At 37.1% G+C, this 21,889-nt stretch overlaps 1 long non-coding RNA gene across 2 annotated transcripts in view; it reads right to left on the reverse strand.

Moving 5' to 3' along the window:
* Positions 1 to 21,889, reverse strand: part of LOC120756204 (uncharacterized) — a 346,638-nt gene that overhangs the window by 127,512 nt on the left and 197,237 nt on the right. Inside the window, exon 3 of one of the 2 annotated variants that reach the window (XR_005702053.1) lies at positions 15,494 to 18,075. The exons of the other annotated variant lie outside the window; for it this stretch is intronic. This is a non-coding gene — a long non-coding RNA (uncharacterized LOC120756204). Of the gene's footprint in view, positions 1 to 15,493; positions 18,076 to 21,889 lie in introns of those variants that run through there. 2 annotated transcript variants of the gene reach the window in all.

The raw sequence follows: 21,889 nt of genomic DNA on the forward strand, positions 1-21,889 counted from the left end.
CCATACCAGCCACTGTGAATAAAATTAACTCTATCCCAGCCAAAACCAGCACAAGGCTGCACATTGCCTTTGCTCTTCCCTTAGAAAGAAATGGGGGAAAAGCAAAACACTTTTCCAGTGTGACTTGCTAAGCAACTAGCACATTTGCAGTTCTCATGCACTTTTCAGTGCATGCAATGCTCTAGTTAGTCAGGTACTTCTTCCCTACAGTCTGCAAAAAATATGCCTTTGGGGGGAAAAAAGAAAATTACAAAATAACTTAAGATCTCTTTTATTTCTTTTTAAAATTTGACTGAGATACTTAATAAAATTAGGCCTTTACAAAGTAAAGATTCAAGTTTTTGAAAGAGTTTTAGCAGAGCTGCAACAAAATCAACCAAACACAACAACAAATTGTTAGGCTTTCTATAGTTCTCCCTAATACTTGGCATGAGCCCACATTCCCCCAAAACCCTCTGGGCTCAGGAGTAATGGAACAGTTACAAATATCTTTTTTGAGTCTTGCAGTGATGAACGAAATGCTATTTTGTTTTTTAGTATTTGACTTTCCATCTCAGGTCAGTGCTCTAACACCAGTCAGACTCAAGAGAGTAACTGAAATTGACATAATTTGCAAAATACACCCTGCAGCACAATGAATATGATGTAGTTAAATAAAAACAAACAGTCTGCTGGGTAATTGGGAGCTGAACTTATTTATTATGAATTGAATGACTCCACAGATCTACTAAAATGAAGATTCTGAGCAAAACTACAAAGGCATCATTGCTATGTGCAGGGTGCTATGCACTCACTTCTCAGGGTAACCTGTGATGATCAAAAGACTCAAAAGGAGCTCCAAATTTTGTTTCCCACCTTGACCTACCCAGCTGCTGAAAAGACCCCATCAAAAGGGCAGCAATATCAGGGCTACCTTTTTCCTGGCCTTAAAGGGCTGTTCCAGCAGCTGAAGCTTGCCCAACTCTCAGGAAAAATCTGGTCTGCTCCTGCTCTGTGCATGAGAGGGTAGAGAGATGGTGCCGGGAGGGACAGTTCCGGCATTTAATAACAGGAGTATGCTCTTATGCTCAGGACATCCTCTGCTGGTTCATTAAACTGACCACAAGGAAATCATTCCACATGTACAGCTCTAGAAATTTGTAGCATATTCAGGTTGTTTTTATACAACAAACTGTTGATGTTGCCATTGCTTTATTACCCTAGAAAAATGTTTTTCACTTATATCTCTGTTTGGAATGAATTTTCACTGTGAAAACTATAACCACCTTGAAACCAGAAGAGGTAATTTACAAACACAAGGAGAAAGCTGACAAAGTGTGCTCTGTTTCATAGTGAGAGTTAAGTCTTAATGGAATGAAATTAAAAACAATACAGAAGAACTCAAAAATTTGGTGACATTCTATTTAATACAAGGGCAGAAGTTGTACTGCCAAAAAACTTTTTGTCAAATAATAATAATGGAACAAAAAAGAAGCTACCAGTCAAATGAAACTACTGGCAAAATTATGACAGTTCTGTGCCATGGAATACTTTAATATAAACATCAAGCTATTTATACAATGATACAATGGAGAAGGAATGTAATGCTGAGATATTAAGCAAGCATTCAAAAACCGGCTCCTGTATCATGCCAAAATTTTCAAAGGTTATTTTTTCTCAGAGTAGTTTGACCTGTTTCTCAACAATATCTCTTTCTCCTCTTACTATGCTGATGCTTTCTAATGACTTCTGTTCTGACCACAGCATGTTTCTTCATACTTCTTGAATATTTTACCAGTAGTGCTGCCATCCAAAGCATTCCATTCACTTGTAACAAAGACATCCCAAAATATCTTGGGTTGGAACTTTCTAGAAAATATTGCAATAGTTGGCTTTGGGTGAGAAGATTTTTCCTGTCCATTATGAGAAATCAGAGGGTTCCCTATGTGAGGCTGAATTTGTATTTATATATTTAAATACAGGTCCTATTTACACCTCCTGATTTTAGCCAAGTAAATTTCATACAACTTGGTGCAGGTGTTCAAGACACCTGCTATTTCTCACACAAATGCTACAGAAGTGAAAACATGGGTAGATAGGCAGAATCCCTAACCAAAATGCAGATTTACTTTTTCCTCCACACCAGTGCACATGCTAGTTCTGATATTTAAGATCCCCTTTGAAGTTAGTATACTGATTTAGCAGTTAGTAGCTCTGATTTAATATGCAAATGACACTGAGATCTGGTCTGAAAACCAGTAATATTCTAGTCCCTTTCATTGTGCATACCCAGGGAAAAGAGTCTGTCATAAAGGAATGAGAAAAAGTTTTGGATTAGGGTATAAAAAGAATGCTGTGCTTTAGTTGGTAAATGGTTTCTAACAGAAATCTATGGTAATTTCATTATAACAGCTATGGGGATTTTCTCTATTTTTTTTTTTTTCTTACTACTTACTACTGTAGCTATACCATTAACTATGAAGACACTTAAGAGCTGAATCTTAGTGTGACTAGGCTACAATGCAGACTATAGCATGTTAGCTTTTTAAATTTTTTTCTAACATTAAAAAAGGTAAACTTATCATCCATCCTTTAATGTTTTTTAATCAAATTCAGATACAATGTATGTAGGTTGAACTGTATCTTTGAGAAAAATTTAGTTTCATTTCCTACTGGTACTGGATTTAGAAAGATACCAGCTTGAATTGTTGCACTCAGAATAAACCTCTGCATTCAGCAGAAGATGAGGGAGAGAAAATAGAATAGGCACCAGCTGAAATCCAGTGACAGATATAAACTAGAAGGACTAAACCTTTTGATCAGCAGTTTTGTTTGCTTAAAAAAACAAAAAAAAAAGGCGTGAGAACCTCTCAAAATATTTTTTTACTGCTTTCCAGTTTTTCTCAGAGTTATGTGATTCATCTCAGTGAAGGCCTGCTTTAGAGAATGACAGTGTTTACAGCTAGATGAAAGGTGGCAAGACCATAGAAGCACAATCATGTGAGTCACAAAATTATTTTGGATTCACCGTTTACTTGCCCTATGTATATTTATCTCTGTATGAACAATATCTGATTTCAATGATGACAAAGGACGTGCAGTTGAGGCTCACACCAGTATTCATTCCATGAGGAACTAAACTTGTTTTGGTGTCTGCAGCTGCCTACTTCAAGAAACTCTTAAAACTTACTTAATCCTGTGATATTTCTTCTTTTCAAAGGGAAAAAACACCCAAAATATTAATAAGTTCACCACACTGTGTCAAAAGCATAATAAATCGATCTTATTCTCACCCCCTTTGTTAGCCACACTTAACCAGTCATAGCACAAAAATATTGCTATGGCAACATACAGCGATAGCAACAACAAATAGCAAAGGCGTGGAGAGAACATCATTTATGTACAGTCCAGAGGCTTTTACTCACTTGAAACATTGCTGAGAGATTCTAAATAACAAATTAAATTAGCAAATTTGCAATAGCAGAAAAGAGAGAAAGCTCAGGGATCTTTTCAAAGAATACTCCTCTCAGGCTCTTTCCATCTTTATGCACTTGTAACCCCATTTCTCTTATTCTCCCCTGCTTTGGAATGCAGAAGTTTTCTGTATCTGCCACCTGGTATGTAAATCAAAAGTGTTCAGGATGTTGTATACTTTCCAAAAAACTGGAAATGCATTTAGTTGTGAAGCTATAACATCTAGGTGAGAAAATCATGCCTGCAGAAAGCAACATAGTAACTGATATTTTTTATGTAGAAAACAGATCTGCCCAAGAGCTGGTATGCTAGAGGGCAGAGCAAATTCTAGTGAGACTTATCCATTTTATCCAAATGTAACTCAGACAACCAATTTCTGACAAGCCATGATGGCAGCTTGGAAGATTGTTTTCACTGTTGCTATTCAAGGAGAGAAAGTTTGATCTTAATGAAGATCTTCTGAAATCAGACAGGTCTTAATAGATATAAAAACAGCAGCAGAGGAAAAAAAAAAAAAAAAAAAAAAAAAAAGGGTGAAAAAATTCCAAGATTGCTTCACAGCTTTATCAGGAACTATCTCTGGTCAGGGTGTAGATGTACAGAGGTGACACAGACATTGGTAGCATCAGGTTAGCACGAGATAAACCAGTACATTTGGGTGTCTCGGTACGAATTTCAGGACAGCAAAGCTCTGTTTGTGTTAGGAATGTAATACCCCCCACACACCTGATATCTCTCAGCACAGATTGCTGAATGACTGCAGGGCCTGCAAGGGTCAATTTGGCACAGAGGCCTTTATAGGAATATTAATTGCAATGGTGGTTTCTCTGTAAGTCAACAATCTCACTGCTGTCACTGAATAAAAATAAAGTAATGCCCAAAGTATTCCAATAACTAACAGACTGGAACCTAGGTCTGTTGCTATTGCCATAGTTTTTTCAACTCTAACACTTTCAGGACATAAACTACTCTGTTTTAACCAAGGAAGATCACACTAAAATGCTTCTCATTAGTCTTGGATCTGAACATCAATACAGAAGAAACATCTACACCAAGGCCAAGTGTACTACTTAGGGATATTCAAAAGTCATGAAGTTCCCAAAACCAACAGAAATCTTTCTCCATCTCTCACTTATTTTCTTGCTATGGGGAATAATGCTTTCTCAGTGGGTGGAATTATGATGTTTGATTTGGCAATGCAGTGGAAGCATCACACTGCTTATAATGAACACCCAAAGTGCTGTTTCTATTTTTGATAGCTGGTTATGTCACCAGAATGTTCTCACATGTCAAGAGCAGGTGTCCCCACTGCTGATTATAAATAAAATCATTAGCAGTCAGAATTTGGATTTAAAATTAAAGAGGTAGCAGGTGACACACTCTTGCACCTCCAAATAAAAGTGTATCTGAGTTCACTTAGCTGTGAAAAGTAAGTGAAAGTTCTATGAGAACTAGAGGGAGGAGAAACCAAATTGGCATACAAAAAAACTAGCTGTGGAAATGAGAAAGAAAGGCAGGAATGAGAAAACTGAGAGGGGAGCCTGAATGGAGAACAAAGGATTACTTAAATTCCTTCATTATAAAGTTAAAAGTAATACAGAGACTGTGTGAATTCCAGATCTTTGGAAATCAAATGCAGTTCCTAAAATACAAGCCCAGATGGTTGACTGATGTAAATAAATGCAACTTCATCAGCCCATAGGGAACAGGATCAGTGTTTACCAGCTGAGGTTTTCGCAAATCCACCTTCTGAGGTTCAATCAACACTCACAGGTTCTCAGGTCAGTGGACAGAGATTTGTTAGATTTGTTCCCAACCTACTGTGATGACAAATATATATTTTTGAGGTAATGAGGAGATCATTGCTCACCACAATCATTCTTCACTTCATTTTTCATGCTAGAAAATTCTACATATTAACAACACCAAACCCATATTTTGGCAGACTCAGGAATTCCACTGAATTTTGCCTGCCAGCTTCTATGACTTACCAAATAACTTACATACATGGTACCGCAGAATGAATTTTGGATAATTATTGGCCTCAAAGAAGTACAGTTGATTTGCATTATTTTAAGAAGGAAAATACGATCTGCATCAACAGGACTATAATAAGACATCTTCTAAATACATTAGTACCAAAGATCTGTGTTTTGTGTCTTGTCTGTAGGTCTAGTATTGGCTTGGAGTAACAACTACAAGCAGTAAGGGAGTATTTCAGTCGCATGCATTGATTTAGCTCTTGGACTGCGACCTGAGAATTCAAATTAGGCTACTGTTTGAGTGAATGACATCTGTGCAACTGGTAAAAATGCACATGTAACTGAACAAATACCATTGACTTCTGTCAAGTCAGCAACAATTCATTAGGGACAACAAGTAGCAATGAATTCTGAACTAAGACACTGAAAACATCAAGTCCTGTGACATCATTACCCAGGCCTTATGTGCTTAGAGAAGCCTAATAACTTGATTAAGGATGTGATGGATGGCAAAGTGCTATCAGGATCAACTCTCTGCTAGTTCCCACCAGCACATCTGATTACTTCCCAGAAGGAAAATAATTCTGTCTGCATATTTCTCTGCATATTAGGTGGGGGTTTTTGTTTGTTTGTGGGTTTTTTTGGTGTTTTTTTTTTTTTTTTTTTTTTGTGTGTGTGTGTTTTTTTGTTTTGTTTTGTTGTTGGTTTTTTTTTTGGGGGGGGGTGGTTTGTTTTGTTTTGTTTTTCCCCTAGCTTTAGATTTATAGAAAAGTGAAGACAGGGAGTGGAAAATGGGGAAAATAAGAATGATTAAGCATAACAGGTGAAGGGAGGTAAGAGAATAGAGGCTCTGTTAGCTCCTAAATGTAGTTGTTGTTTATTGGGGGTATTTTTACCTTCTTGTCTCCCTCATCAGCAATAAAAATGTGTTTTCTGAAGAGAAGTGAGGAAGATGTAGGGAACATAGCAGACCAGTGCAAGCTTTCTCCACGACAATGCTTCCAGGTAATGAAATGCAACACTAATTTTAATTCAAAGCATAAGTCACAGTAACCAGAACATATTTGTGACATCTGAAAAAATTCCAAAGCTGAGCAAAATACTTGCCTAGATATTTATAGGAGGAAGTAGAAACATTTGGTTAAATAAAAATTTTGCTGGAGACAGTTGCATATGGATTGTTCTGGAACCAAAGTACTTTTTTAAGAAATGTTGCAGCTGTAGTACTTCACCATAAGGAAACCACAGTCATTTAAAACATCTAGTACAGACAGCAATGTGAATTGAATACTAGCAACATCTGGTTGGAGGCATTTTGTTTCCATAGTTATTCCTAGTCAGGTTTTTCTTAGCACCTTGAGCAGGTGCTAGCCATCCCATTTGAAAATCAATGGCCCTTATGTAAGAGGCACAACTTGAACTTTCACTGGAAGACTAAGTTAAGCACAACTATTTGTGGTTTTTCTCCCTGCACAACCTTGGGAAGCACATTTTTCACCACTAGGTAGTGTTAAATTGGGCATATCATTAAGTAACGTGTCTTTGCAACCCTATTTTAAAGCTCTATCACCACACAGATAAGCTTATAACCTAAATAAATGCACATAACTATCAAAACAACACAGCAAATTTGCTGAGTCCTCTAATCTGGCTCTCGGGGGATGCTTCAAGTCCTTCATGTCAAAAGCATAGTTTTATTTCTCCAAGCCTCCAAGGATACCAAGAAGGGAAGTGTTTCTGGAGAATGAGAAGAGGGGAAGGCTACCACTCTAAACCTACAATATTTGAATTACTGAAGGCTTTGGAATGAAGGGATACAAGACACCCAGGGAAATACCATCATTAATGAATCTAGAACTGCTTCATGCACAGCCACAGGGAGAGCCTGCAGGGTTATGGAATATGGTGCAGCCTCAGGGTGAGTCCCAGGTGTCTTTTGACTTGGAGGAGAATCCTTATCCTTTTATGTGGCTGTAGTTATGTTTTGGGGAGAACATGCCTAGGAACCTCCATGTATCTGAGTCATGTGCAGGGCCTAAATTCTGGTCTGGGCTAGTTCTCTAGTGACAGAATAGTGAAAGGAAACAAAGACGTGTAATGGATTTCATCCATAATATTGAAAATGTTTTGGAAACACATGCTTTAGTAATCCAGCACAAGGAGTTCAAGATATAAAAATGTCACTGACTTTCAGCTAGGAATGTGTAAGCTATGGTGCCATAACTGTGATAATGAAAACATATTAAAAGATATTCAAGAATAAGTCAAATGGGATCTCTCTAATTTCCTTAATAAACCTTACTGATGACTTGCAAGAGAATCTGCAAGCAGACACTTCAGACATATCGTCAGTCTCTATGCTTAGCTGCACATTCGGGCTTCTTACAGCTTTAATTGAAACACTGAGTCTGCAGGTTGTTGGGGTTTTTTACCTAAATACATTAGGGTGTTTCTTGGTGTTTGGTGGTTTTGTTTGTTTGTTTGTGTTTTTTTTGGTGTGTGTGTGTGTGTTTTTGTTTGTTGGTTTGGTTTTTTTGCTCTGTTTTTGTTTGTTTGTTCTAGATTTTTTTATTTTTTTACTTTCTAAGGGTCTAAGTACATTCTATGTAGCAAGAATTACACTAATTTTTGTTTGCAGGCTAACAAAATTCACAGTCTGATTGTCTTTCTGGCAATAACAATTTTTCTGTCAAAGCTTCTGAAGATAATTCTGGGTTTGGTCTTTGGATATTATTTTATCTGTGTGTGACATGCTACTATGCTACTGCCCATCATTAGCAGGCACATTAATAAAGACTTCATATTAGCATCAGGGATACTCCACATGGGCACAGACAAGAAAATGTACTCATAGACCGCATTTTAAGATGCTTTAAACTCACTTTAGAGATGCAATGCTATTCTTTCAAAGGTAACATTAGCACTGAATTGCAGAAACATGACTTCCAAATGACCCCAAAGCTCTAAGATGACCCACTAACTTGAAGGTCACTTCAGGAAGAGAGACAATCCTAGGGATAGCATGAAAAAACCCAAGTGTAGGGCATCCTAATTGTATCCTGTACTGGAACTCTGTAGGGTCTCCAGACCCCCAAAGTTTAGGGCACATACAAACTGTAATGGGCTTTGCAGTAACACTCTCTGGTCAATTCTCATTCACCTGTTGAACTAATCCACAATTCCTGGAAGCCTACCTGGCCTCCAAAGCAAAAAAATTCTTTAGAACTGAGATCAGGGCCCTTAGAGGTGGCGTTTTTCAGCCAATGAAAACAAAATGCAGCTGCAAGTTTGGTTCAGTTATGGTGACTGGAATGCAGAGCTATTGCCCCAAGCTCTTGAGGAGAAGGAAATGGGCAGGCTGACACTTCTCTGGTTGCTTCTTACAGAATTCTCTTCCCTGGGTGGAACTGCTTACCTACCTCTGAGCAAAAACAACCATTCATGCCTATCTGCAAAGAAGAATGAGTTAAAGGGTATAGCTGACAGAAATTCCTGCAGCTATAGACCTACATGGTTTGTTGAAGAGTATTCACTTTTCCACTGCTAATGTTGCAAATAAGAAAAAAAAAATTAAAATTGCATATGGCATCTGATATGTGAAAAGCAGTGCTCTTCCTATTCCTTCCATGTGGTCTATACCTGTTATCTTAAGGACTTCAGAACTGTGCAGCAGTATTTCTGACTCACATTCCTGAGCTCCTGAAAGCAGCCTGCAATCCATGAAGCTGGAATAGATATGTTCTAAAGTAACATCAGTAAACTTATAAAGTGAGCTCTTTAAATTCCAGAGTCTACAGGAAGAATTAACTTTTCAGGTAATTCATTCCAAGCTTCCCAAGTTTTAGTGCGTGACGATACTTTCTCAATGACAATAGTATTTAAAAAATGCTTTTTAGTTAAAAAAAAAAGGAGTCCCACACACTTTTTTGTGTGTGTTTTTGCATGGGATTTACTCATTATTGGTGTTAGCAAATGAGCAAAAGAGAAATATCCTTGCTGCATATCCAATATTCTCACCAAAACTATGCAAGTAAAACTTAACTTTTTTGACTGAATCACAGTAAAGATCACAAGAAATTCACTTGTTCTCTTCTTACATCCTCCTCCAGAATACATTTTGGAATTTGTTATTTTGTACAGAAACAACAAAAATCTTATATAGCCAGGAAAGTTTTCCTAACTCATAAATATAACTTTTGGACAAACTGTAATTGTTCTCAGAAGCAGATCTCTCAACGGTTATTAGGTTATTTTTTGTTTTTCGAATGCCTCTTCTATTTCTCTTTCTTTAATACATCAAAATAAAAGGAACAGATGTTAACATACTTCAGCCAAAATTGAAGCAAGCCCTTATGGTCCGGTCTAGCAAGCCAGGAAAGATATCACTCTAGTGGAAATAATTCCAAAATGGATAAATGAACACAGGAACACATAACACTACACCAAGTCTGCAGGATAATCCTCTTGGTAGTGGACATATCTGATTCTTGTGTACTTCTGTAAAGTATGTCAAAGTAATTTTCATTTCCTTGTTAAGGATGGACACAGCAACTGTGTACTCTCTCCAGGCAGCCTACAGTCCAAGTGCCTCCCTGACTTTCCTAAACAAAAAAATTTTTTTTCAGCAATCCAAATCTACAGGATGGCCAGCAATACTGGCATAAAAACTGGCATCAGTATTTGGCATCTCATTGTAAAATAATGGCAGATCTATAAAGGATGAGGTTTGCTGCATGACACCTAATTTCTAACTGTCTTCACAGCCCAAGCGTGCTTCTTTGAAAATAACTTTCACACTTGGTAAGACACACTTGGTCTCCTCTAGATAAATGTGCCCAGTGCACTTGTCCATCACCCAGTAAGTGTCACCAACATGAGCAGAAATCTGCAACTTAAGCAGGTACTTAATTTCATATATGTGCTCCTCACATCACTGCTGGCAATAAAAGGTTTTGCTATATCAAATCAGGGCCTCAAAACACAGCTATTCCAGCAGCCGTTCTGTACTACCATCCTGCTTGTTGCTGTCTACTGAGTATGTCAGGAAATTTCTGTCTTATTGTAGAGTGGGTAAAGTAATCCTGAGCATCATTAAAAAATGCTGTCATATGCATAATGCCCCTCCTTTTCAAAGATCAATCATGCCTAGCAGTTATTCATTGGAATTTAGAGATCAAGTTCATTGTACATAACAGTAGCAAATAGACTCCCATGTCTTAAAACCATAGTTTTGCTACTTAGGACAGCAGGACGAAAGACATTCAATATGTGGAACAACTTAAACCTGTAGGAAGATGCTCTGGGAAGTCTCTACTTAAACAGGGAGGTTGACCAGATGACCCATTGTGGTCCCTTCCAATGAGACTCATTTTGTGACTCTGATTTTCATATTAATAAAAAATGCAGAGAGAAAAGCAGCATCAACATGCAGATTAAAAAGAGGCAAAAGAAAAACATTGGGGTTTTTTATACTAAATCTGACTGAATCTACAGATTCATTAGATTTTCTTCATCTGGTTGTTTATGCCATGCTATTTCAACAATATGTAGCTGAATAGGGAAAAAAGAGGAAATACTGGAAATATTTAAGCAGGAAAACTCAAAGCTGTGTCTAAAAGATAAAAAAGCCTCTCTCTCTCTTTTTTTTTTTTTTTTCCCTAAATGATAGCATTTAAAGGTCCATAGAATATGAATAATGTCTGGCTGTCTGCTACAAGCTGCTCCTTGGCACTGTAATCATGGAAATAGCTTTCCTGTACTAACCCTACAGTGAAAGGCTGAAAACAACTTTTATTAGAAGATCAAGCCTCTAAATGCTTTTTTTGTATGGGATAACTAGAGGTCAATTAGTTACTGGTGTCTTCCTGTTTTATTTAACCTGCTTCATACAGGAAGAACTCCTAGATTGGCAGTAGTCTAAACTACTACAAAGACACACACAATTTATATATTTTGCCCAGCCCTATTTAGCTGTGCAGGGTGAGTGCTGAGTTACTACTTTATTGTTTAGACAAAAAAGTGGGGAAGTCAAGAAAAAGGACACAACTACAGAGCATTTTCTCAACCTGGATCCATAAGTCAAAAATTACATTAGCAAAGAGATGCAGGATCCAGACACGGATATGAAGTTGTAAACCCTTTCATCCTAAAGTCACCAGATCTTTCTTTCGAGCTGGGCAAAAACCCAGTGGCCCACAGGATGGAAGTTCACAGTCTCAGGCAGGAGAATGTTGCCCCTGTCACTGTCAAAAATCTAGCTACTGGATGAAAATACAAACTGAACTGGGAGAATCAGTTCAACAGGATGGCCATATAAAGATGGATACTACACAGTAAATAAAGAGGCAGAGAAAATTAGGAACTGCTCTTTTCTCCTCTGTTACCACATTTTTAAAAAACAGATGCCAAAAGAATTAGGACAGAGGTTGTAATTCTGGAAATTACAGCAGGGGCAAGAGCCTCTGTTAAAGATTTTAACAATTCATAGCTTCACATTGATTTTTATCTTTCATTGATACCAATTCATCTTGAATTTACAGTGCCTCTGTATTTTTCACCTTTCTTCCCCATTCCTTATTTGAGACTCTCCATTTGCCTGTACGTGTTTGTAGATTATATTTTTATTGCAGTGGATGTGGGTTTGTCTTTTTGAATGGTCTGGCAAAATTCAAAGAGGCTTATGGCCCAAAAAGAATAGAGTTAATTAACTATTATCTCTAGTATATAACCCCTCAGCATGGAAAGGTCTTACTTCAGCAGTCCATCAGTATGATTGGCTCTATATTGTAGCTTAAGTAGAAAACTCCATAAAGGATTACTAATTAAAGCCAACTCCGTAAAACAGACTTAAGTGTTCATCCAACACATGAATTAATCACTTATACAAACTTGTTCTGCTGGTTTAACATGTTTTCAAGGTTTTGAAGCTTTGTATTGCCAGCTCATCCCTCAAGCTAGACAGCATCTAGCCAGCATCTTGGTTAATTCAAAAGAAATTCAACCCTTCTGAGTTGCCAGGCTGAACCCAAATTTCTGTGACAAATTAAGCAGATTGTAGGTCTAGCATCAAAGAACATGGAACTAGAGTCTCAAACTCCAAATGAAAAGATAAAGGGCTGGAGATAGTCTTAAAATCCTGGGCTAGCTCTCTGTATTAGAGATCCATGAGGAAAGCCAGAATTTCAAGGAAGTTCAGTGAGTAAAATGTGTGTCACTATCAAACAGGGTCTAGTGTGGGGCAATTTGCATCATGTTTTGAAAAAAGTAATTACATGAAAAAGACTTTACTAGGATTGCCTTTCATGTGTACATCCACAGAGCTGCTCTCCTGACAGTGCATTCCATAGGCTGGGATGGCAGAGGTGCACAATGGCCTTCGCTCTGGCACACGTGTGCTCAGATCCTAACTTCCATAACATGCAAGCTCAGTGTCCTGCAGTTTCCAAATTATTAATACATAAAAAAGATAGGACTGAAGCATTTTAAAAACAAAAAACAAATCCATCAATAAAATAGCAACACACACTCCAGGTCTGCAGGCCTTCTTAGAGCCGCTATTCTAAATCTAGACCTCCCTCCACAGTTCCAGACCTATCTGATTTATCTCCTTCTGCATCCTGCTGCACTCAATGTCATGTATATGTATAAAACACACAGATACATAAGAACAGACATAAATCTTTTTTATAAAGAGAGATCTCCCCAAAGGCAGCATCCTGTAGACTCTAAATCAATTTATTTTTATCTAATCTTCATCTCTAATGGTTTTCTTGGCTGCAGCCATCAAGAAAACATCCTAGCAGGTGGGAAAGAATGAAAACATATAACATTTGTTTTTAGTGGTTCCTTGCACCATGTAGTTTATACTTTCCAGTATAGACATGCCTGCAAACTCCATAAAATATGACTGGGCTTGGAACTGACCTCCAATGCAAACTTACATCTGCACAGCTGAGAACTCCCTAAAACACGAACATAAAGATGTCAGAAATTTCTTAAAACATCTTTAAAAATCATTGAAGCAAAGCTGAAAACTGAACTTTGCTACCTAAAAACAAAGCTGAAGTGGAATTTTTCCATATAGCCATTTCATGAAATGGAAAGCCTTTTCTATTTCTAAGACTTCTTTCTTCCTCAGTACATAAGTTTCAAGTCACCCAAATTGGTTTTCTATTAGGAACGAAGACCACAAGCCCCTAGGAGCCTCCATGTATTGTCAGATTTTCGCTCCTGTTGCCAAACTTAGTGCCTTTCTAATTGCCTGGGGCTACAGTGCTTTGCTCACAGAAACAAATTATTTTCTTGATGGAACAGCAGGATTTGCACCTGCAGAGACTCAGCTTAGGAAGCCTGGCAAGCAATCAAGTGGGCAGCTGGGGAGCCTCACTGCCCAGCGGTCTGCAGGACCAGCCTCTGGAAAGCCAGGACGCCTGTCAGGTCACTCTCAGCTGGTGGGCAGATCGCTGGTAAGGGGGCTGGCAAAAAAACAACACTCCAGAACAGCTCAGTCTACCTATCTCCTAATCTGGCTTCTGCCAGTAACCTTGATGAAACAACACACTGATTTAAAAAAAAAAAAAAAAAAAAAAAAAGAAAAGAAATCTGTTCTGTGACATCAACAACAAATGAAGTATATCAGGAAAAAACCTACCAACCAACCAAAAACAACAACAAAAAACCAAACAAGCAAAAACGACAACAACAAACTTTTTAAAATGCTAACCACAATTTTCCTAGATCCCTGAGCCCTCAGAAAGAAAATCAGCCCAAGGTTTCTTGCACATGTTGCACTGTGGAAAATAACTGAGAGCAGAGCAAGAAGAAATCCCCAGCAGCACCCTGGTCATGTGTAATATAATGTCTGCACCACATTGGTCAAGGTTGCTCTGGGGCTTGTTCTTTGAAAGGCCACGGCTGTAATTCACATTCATTCACACACCTCATAAAATTGCAGAGCTGAGTTACTAACAGTGGTAACCACTTACTCTTCTGACCACTAAAACAATAAAAAGTCAGTTTGATTTTAATTTATTAACTGAAAGGAGGTTGGTGGTCACAGATTAGTCCTCTCTGGGAGTCACTGCAGAACCCAAGCAACACTTTATCTGGCACACAATAGCTGTGCTACAAAACCCTGCTGATGGACAGATAAAGTAGAATAGACACCAAAATCTGCTTGTTGTTTTAAGTCACACTCCTCAGAGCCACAGGCAGCTTTCTATCAGGGGGTCAGATCATGCCAAACAGGAATGAGCATATCACCACAGGAGAAGAAGGTTTCATCTCAGCTATAACTTCAATAGGTTTGCACCTGGCCCAGTTTTTCCTCTCTTTTTTTGCCAAACTGATCTGACTGTTGTAGCCAGCAGTAGAAGAGAAACTACTTATGTTTTTCACTGAGCTTTCTCGTTGGCTTCTTCTCCCAAACCTGACCTGTACAACGCACTCTGACTTGAAGAAGCAGCTACTGAATGTGGAGTTTTCTATCACATTTCTTACAGAATCACTGTTAGGCCAAATCTCATGCAAATTAAATGTTGAACTAACAAAAAAGTGCATGAAAAAATATACAAGACAAAGATTAAATCTCTCTATTAATTCAGTTCAAATTTCTGAAAGTGGTCCTTATAATCACAGGAGCAAGACTACGTAAGTAGTGTCCCTAAAACTATGCTCACTCTCTCTCAAATAAAGTAGTAATCTCACACTCAGCTCTAAATCTCACACACAACTCACTCAGTTGCTACAAACACATTTAAATTTAGCCTGTAAAAATAGCGATTACTGAATTACCAAAACAAAAAAGAAATTAAGAAACAACATCAATAGACATGATAGAAAACAACAGAGCAGATTTTCCAGTCTCCTTCTCTTCCTTCCCCTCCAAATTGGGTCAACAAGGAATACATGCCAAGAGAATGTGCTTTATTCACATCAAAAAATCAAAGTTAGCATCAATCATTTTGATCACAAAGTATTGGTCCAGCTACTCCCCAGCCGTCCAAAACTACCATTTCATGTCTCCTGAAATAAAATGTCTTTTCTCCAAGTTCATTAAATAAGAAAACTATATGGCAAAAAACTGACCTTCCCATCATAAGAATTAAAAATTAATTCCAAGACACGTGGGTTTGGGTTGCATTGATGGGTTATATTCACTGCAACACAAGGTAACACAACCAATTCACAATACAAAGTGTTTTCTTCCACAGGTACTTGAGCCATGCTATTACAAGAATTCAAAGGCATTAATACAATAGAAAATAATCTTTACTATTCAGCAGCTATTGGTATAAATCAAAGTTCTGGATGAAGAAACAGAAGTGAGGTAATTTTAAGGAAAGCTTTTTAAAAGTAAACAAAAATATGTGAAATAAGAATGAAAAGCATCTGGGAGATTCAAGGATTTATAATAAGCCTTCCAAAACACTGACATTTTTCATCTTTGCCATCTCTGTCAAGTACCTTGCTCTAGTATAACTTCTCATTAGAAAGCCAGAATGAGACAATTCCAGATATTTCCACATGCCAATCCTACAGTGACTGTTCAACAAGAACTTTCCTGGTTCATGTGGTGTTCTATGAAATACAGAAGCTCTTTCAAATAATCATACATACACACACACACACAAAAAAATACTGTTGAGGAATTAATAAAAACTTGAATATTTGAATGCAAGTATTTAATGTCAAAGATCTTTTGAAATCTCTATAAACTTTTTCCTCCTGAAAATGTAATCACATATTAACACTGTAGGCAAGACATCTTTCATGAAAGCCAATTCCTGGGTTTTGACCCTGACAAAGCTTTGTAAAGAACTTACAAGCAAGGAACATCTCCTTTCCATACCTCAATTTACTTTTACTTAGGACAATAAAATTATTGCAAGTCACTTCTTTAATTACACCTTTTCAATATTATTTAGAAATTCAACCTGCCAAGAAACCAGTTCCTCATCCTCTCCAGAATTTTCTCCCTTTCTCACTACCTTAGGCAATGGACATTATTCTGTTTAATTTTCCATGTGAAATATATACACATATAAAGCCACTAATCTTTATTAACATATTTGGTTTGAACAACTTAATTATTCTTTTCTTTCTCTTTTGCCTCCCACAATTATCTGCTTATTTGAGATTTATAGTGGGCAAACCAACCAAAATTTTAATAAAGTAACCATAATAATCCAAACTTACTACCACTACCTAACTGCTATCTATTCCCATTGTGTCTTGTAACAGCTGAAGAACATACAAAGTATTGAAAAAGCTGTAGTTGTAGACATACTACTGGCTCGACCTCAGCAGCTTAATTTTAAAGCCACTGCTTTTAAATTTTTCATGCTTAACCATCTTCATTCTTAGGCAATATCATTATAAATTGGGTGGAGTAAGAACTACCATAACAGTAAGAGGTATTGAAACACTGTGAATTGACAAGGCACCCTTTTTTTCCCTGCAAGATGACTATTTGCTCTTAGATAACGTAAAGAACTTAAAAGAATCTGCAGGATTTTCTTATTTCTTACTGTTACTTATATCTTAAAACAGGTGTATATATAAACCACACAGATACAGAGAGAGAATTCTAAGAATTATTAAATATTTTAGTCTCCCACTAACCTCCAAATTGCCTGCAGTACACTCATTTCAGGCCATAAGACAGGTGAAAACAAGATTACTTTTGACTGCATTGCCAAGTCTTTCACTATAATGCATCAAATGTAGTCTTTGTATAGAAAAATGCTCTTCTGAGTGGCCTAGATATTGCAAAATAGTAGGTACCCAACACTGCAGTTCCTTTGAAAGTCTCTTACATTTTTCGAGTGCCAGGAAGTAAAAAAATGTCTTTTTTCCTTACATATATTCAGTACAATGTAAAAGGCTGTTTGTCTGCATTCTCACTGAAGGCTGGAACAGAGTAATTAAGTCTCCCTGGCTATTAAATACAAAGGCTGGATAATTTCAAACATACCCGTATTAAACAAAGGGCTCCTGAATTTTAACTGAGCTCTGAGCACTGTGACAGTGAAGCAATAAATACTTTCTATTCTTTTGATTCCTCTAAGCTACTTTCTCTCTTCTTATATATCCATAATAGAAATGAGAACAAGTTTTCAGCATTTATACTTTTCCAGGTACGTCAGCGTCGCAAAGAACGTGTCAGAATCAACGTGCATTTGAAGTTACACTATTGTCCTCAACTAAGAAAAGCAGTAGATGGGGTTAGAGGTAGCCTGTTTATTTTGCTGGCAATTCATCCCATAGTAAACCAGCTCTATTCACTAGCCCATGAACATCACATACATTTACACTCCCATTTCACGCTGCAGTACATCAATCTAACACCATCTCTCAAGGGGAACTGTCTATATGCAGTCCAAATGGCTTTTCAGATGAAAAATAAGGGCAACAGCCTTTTATCTCAGGAGACTTGGGTTCAAACCCTTGTTTAGGTCACAAGTTAAAATTAGTTTGGTGCTCTTGTCTTTCCTCACATTTGTGCTCCCAACACAACTGCTATGCATTCAGGCACCGTCAGGTGTGACCGGCAGTCCTGGCTCCAAGGCAGGCTGCCCATGGCTATGAAGGAAGAGGATCCTGTCTGTCATGTTTGTTGATGTGGAGGAAAAAAGAGAACCTGAAAAGGGAGGAGAAAAAAGAGGGAAGAACTCAGAGTTCTCATTGGTTTTGGCAATATGAAAAGCTGGTTTTTTCTACTATCCCGGTCTCTTTTTTTTTTTTAATGGGCAACAAGCACATTGATGGAGAGTTGTATTTCTGACTTTTGACAGTGAAGGGCCTTCTTATACGCCTTGGTTACCTCCAGACCATCCATAACATCTGCAGCTTCTCACTCCCTACTCACACAACAAAGTGAATGGGTAAAATCATACTTTAAACATTCCTGTGACCATGATTAAAGAGCCATCATTTTTCAGACCTAAATATTGAATCCTTGACATTTAGAATTACCGGACAAAGAGTCACCACCTGTCAAGAATTGTGCAACAGAAAACACAGTCATAGACTATTTACCTCAGGCTCTCCCTGGGTTCCAGCTTTGAAGATATTCAGTCAGCTAGAAGGAAAGGCAGTCTAGAATCTTGTTACTCCTGCCCAGAGCTGTCAATCCACGCTAACAATGAAAGACTTCCTGTACTTTGTTGAACATAGCAGTAAATCAGTGCCATCTGCATAGAACACAGCAGCACCATCTGCATTATAAACATCTCACTCAAGTTCATTATTGCATTAAGCCAATTCAGTAGCAAGAAACCACCAGAAACTTCATTGTACACCCAAGTGCATGTTAATTTTCAGCTTCTCCTACTTTCCATTGTACCAGTTTTTCTAAACATACGGGTATATAAAACCCTGACATGCAATTATAAGCAAAGTCTGTTTGACACCTAAATCCATGTAACAAGCTTATCTGAACAATATCTCCAAAGTTAAGATTTTAACCACAACATGAACCCTAATGTGTTTATTCACAACCATACTCCTGTGAGATAAAGCAAGGTTATCCCCACATTACAGATGAAAATTGAAGTGCAAGACAGCATAACTTGCCCAAACCTGTACAACAGCAATTCTGAGACAAAGCACAAAATTGAACAAACTAAATTCTAGACTAGCTTCTTTTCCACATTTCTGAGAAGCTCTGACTAAAAACTACTGAACACCATTTTCGCAAATAGGATACAATCAACAAGAAAGAAGACATGAATTACTAAATTATTTTAAATGGCAATCTGAAAGCAGGCAAAATTAAAAAAAGAATCTGATGTGTACTGTAAAGGAAAAGACAATCCCCAAAGAAAAATTTTTTTACAAATACTTATGCTCTTCTCTATGAACAGAGTATGACAGAAATATGGCAGAGATATTATTTTCCCCCAAAACACATTTCCCTCAACAACTGGATTTTATTTTACTTATATTCCCACTTGACCTGTACATGTTTACATACAGTTTCCTGAACAGAACTTAGAAAAAGAATGGATGCTTGTCATATTGACTGACACACAACTTTGGTAATGCTCCTGCATCTAGCCAGTTGATGACTGAATGCTTAATTATTCACTGCAGGTTTGTGCATACCACTATTGAAAGCATCGATATTTTAATGCGTAATCTGCAATTAATTACATGAACCACTGGATATGCCACTTAGACTAATTAAACTTCAATAGGCACTATTTTGCAATACGTGGCTAGTTCACATGCTACATACTTTCTTAAATAAGGCAGTTCACTAAAGAATACTGCCAGGATTGGCGAAGGGCTTCATCATCAGTACCGGCTGCAATTTACAGCAAAGGGAATATCCCATGTTAATGGTTGCAGACCTGGGACTGGACTCAGATTGTACTGGTTGATTACTATTTTTATCTAGCCTGATCTGTTAAGCATATTGAGGCAAATACAGAATTCATTTGGGGCCTCCAGACTGGCAGAGTAATTCTGTGTACTGTGACTTAGAAAATTTAGGGATCCGCAGCCATCCCTCACAAGTTTTTGTAAGACCAGCTTGGACTTCTCTGAAGCACTGTTCTGATCCTACTTTGAAACTAAATTTCCACATTTTGATGTGTCATTTTTCTTTATTATGAACATTCAGGGATGAATTTTCTAAAAGTGTTTAGGCACCTAGTGATGTGAATAGGCAGTCTGTATTATTTTTCAAAATCACTTAGGCAGGTTAAGCAGCTAAATCCCTCTGAAATTAGAGAGTCAAGCATCTGACTTAGACACTTAGACAAATTTAGCCAATGCTTGTTTGCATTTTCAGGCTTCTAATAATTTTGAACATCTGTGTGATAAGTTTTGATTTATTTAAGTTGGTTCCCAGTACACTACTTTCTCTCACCTGGCTGAAAGAGCATACCTCATTACACAAGTTGCAGATTTTTCTTGCAGACCATGTTAAGACAAACAAGTGAAAAAGACGACTTTTTTTTTTTCTATAATTTGATTTTTTTTCTTTTTTATTAGTTTAAATAGGTAAGGAGACATTGTGGAATAGTGGATAATGTAAAGAACTGTTTTATTCTAAAATATACTCGATGACTCAATGGGCTTTTTAATAACTTTTAATTTTGTTTAGCATGAAATACAGTGAGGGTTTAAAAGCTGGCAAAATACAAAGCACTCAATGTATAACTTGATCAGACTATTTTTCCTATCTTAAAACAAAAAGAAAATAAACCCCAAAATTATTTTTTTCCACAGCTAAATGGAGAAATATTTTTGACTCAAATTTGAGTCAAACTGTAATTAAATTTGAGAAGCACACAACAAAAACCTCATTTTATTGTAAATTATTTGTCTCTCCAGGCCCTCGGTTTATAGTTTTTCATCAAATGAGAAACTTTAGATTATGAAATATTTCACCACTGAAATTTTGCAAGATTGAGATGTATTTGATTTAACTATAAAATTATTCATATTTCTCATTAAAAATAACAAAATATTTTGGCTTTTTAAATTTTAAGATGATGTTCTATGAAAAAGGGCTTAATCAGAGTATGTCACACTACAATAGGTCCTTTACACCAGCTTAGCAGCTTTTGAATCCTCTACCAAATTTCTATAATATCTGACCGAAAGCAGACAAGATCTCAAAGAGAAGTTCTTATAAGTGCCATGAAGATTTTCATCTGATTTTCTTGAGAGACTTTTTGTTTCAGATATATGTTTTTAGTCTGTGACAATTTTTAATTTCAATCAAAAATAACCTCAAGCATTTTTAATATACCCTAAAGAATATTGGGATCTTTTTTCCAAACTGCTATTTTGCCTCTTTCAAAACAGGATTTTTTTCCAGTATACAGTTCTTTTCATTAGAGAAAAAGAAATGAAAGAATTGACTGCCTCTGATGATTCATAATTGTACATTTTGTAGCTTCAATGACAGGATTTTTTTCTTTTTTTAACAGGCATTAATTTATCAAAGGAACAGAAGTCTAAATCTGTCTTTCCACATATATATGGTGCAGTTTAACTCAAGGTACAAATTCTATAATTTCCCATCTTATATTTACATAAAGGGAACAGTGAGGTCCAAATGTAAGATGTTACATATCATAAAATAATAATCACTCTAATGTGTGGGTGCTGAAGTTGATTACTGACTTAAAGCTTGTAGAATAGATGTACTAGGAGAGGGGGAGAAGCATGGAAAGATACATAGAATACATCAAATTCAATCCGTCAAATATATCCCTCCAGGCTACTTAGCCTGACCTAAGCCTTCCATTGGGAAACCAGGGTTCAAAATAGAATTCCTGCAATGTAATTTCAGGTGCAACAAAGTCACTTTATAAAAAAGGCTTAGAAGCTATTTCTGATGCTGTGATTTGCATGGCTAGAGAAGCAAAGGGCAGACAATGTTGTCCACAACAAGTCTATAGTAAAATAACTTATTTCACTCTGCTCAGAAGCCTCTA

The sequence above is a fragment of the Hirundo rustica genome, chromosome 8 (genome assembly GCF_015227805.2).
Source record: "Hirundo rustica isolate bHirRus1 chromosome 8, bHirRus1.pri.v3, whole genome shotgun sequence".
In the NCBI taxonomy this organism is placed as follows: Eukaryota; Metazoa; Chordata; class Aves; order Passeriformes; family Hirundinidae; genus Hirundo; species Hirundo rustica.